Raw genomic sequence first — 1,258 nt, 5'->3', positions numbered from 1 at the left:
TCACTTGAGCCTAGGAGGTCAAGGCTGCCGCGAGCTATGATCACGCCACTCACTCCAGCTTGGGCAACAGAGTGAGACCCCATCTCAAAAAACAAATCAATCAATCAATATAAAATAAATGGTGCTGGGAAAACTGGATATCCATATGCAGAAGAATGAAACCATATTCCTGTTTTTCACCACAGGCAAAAGTCAACTCAAAATGGATTAAAGGTTTAAATGTAAGTGTAAGATCCAAAACTATGAAACTACAGATGAAAACATTAGGGAAATGCTACAGGACTACCTGGGCAAAAATGAATGCTTATTGGTAGCATATAAATTCAGAGTTAGGAATGATGGTGATGACAAGCAACCACAGATTGTCCACATGGGTGGCAGAGATGTGGACAGACTTTTATTTCCTTCTTTCCTTTTTTTTGAGACAGAGTCTCACTCTGTCACCCAGGCTGGCGTGCAGTGGCTGTTTTTTTGAAAAGATCAACAAAATTGATAAACATTTAGCTAGACTGACCAAGATTTTAAAAAAGCACTCAAATTACTAACTTCAGAAAGTAGAGACAATTCTGCATACCTTAAAAATGAAAAGAATCAGAATACTATTAATAATTTGTACACCAACAGATTAGATAATCTAGGTGATACAGACAGAGTCCTAGAAATACACAAAGTAGCAAAACTGATTCAAGAAGACAGAAAATCTAAACAAATCTTAGATTGAATAAATAGTCAAAAACCTCCTCAAAAAGAAAAGCCCAAGCTCACTTCGGCAACATATATATTAAAACTGCAACAGAGATTAGCATGGCCTCTGTGCAAGGATGACACGTAAACTTATGAAGCATTCCACATTTTTTTTAATTAAAAGAAAAAAAATAGAAAAGCCCAAGAGCACAAGGCTTTACAGGTTCTACCAAACATTTTTCTTTTTATTTTAAGACAAGGTTTCACTCTGTAACCCAGGCTAGGGTTCAGTGGCACCATTACAGATCACCGCAACCTTGAACCCCTGGCTCAAGCAATCCTCCCACCTCAGCCTCCCAAGTAGTTGGAACTACAGATGCTGCTGCCAGGCCCAGCTAACTATTTTTATATTTAATTTTCTTAGTAGAGATAAGGTCTCACTATGTTGCACTGGATAGCCTCAAAACTCATGGCCCCAAATGATCCTCCTGCCTCTGCCTATGTGTTGGGATTACAGAAGTGAGCCACCACACTCGGCCTTACTAAACATTTAAAGAATAATTAACACCAATCC

General features: G+C 38.6%; 1 pseudogene; it reads left to right on the top strand.

Moving 5' to 3' along the window:
• Positions 1-757: 757 nt before the first annotated feature.
• LOC116272612 lies at positions 758-856 on the top strand (annotated as a pseudogene).
• Positions 857-1,258: the final 402 nt, after the last annotated feature.

This window comes from Papio anubis, unplaced genomic scaffold, assembly GCF_008728515.1.
Source record: "Papio anubis isolate 15944 unplaced genomic scaffold, Panubis1.0 scaffold1372, whole genome shotgun sequence".
In the NCBI taxonomy this organism is placed as follows: Eukaryota; Metazoa; Chordata; class Mammalia; order Primates; family Cercopithecidae; genus Papio; species Papio anubis.
The sequence above is the reverse complement of the archived record's forward strand: the minus strand, read 5'-3'. Positions and strand labels throughout refer to the sequence as shown.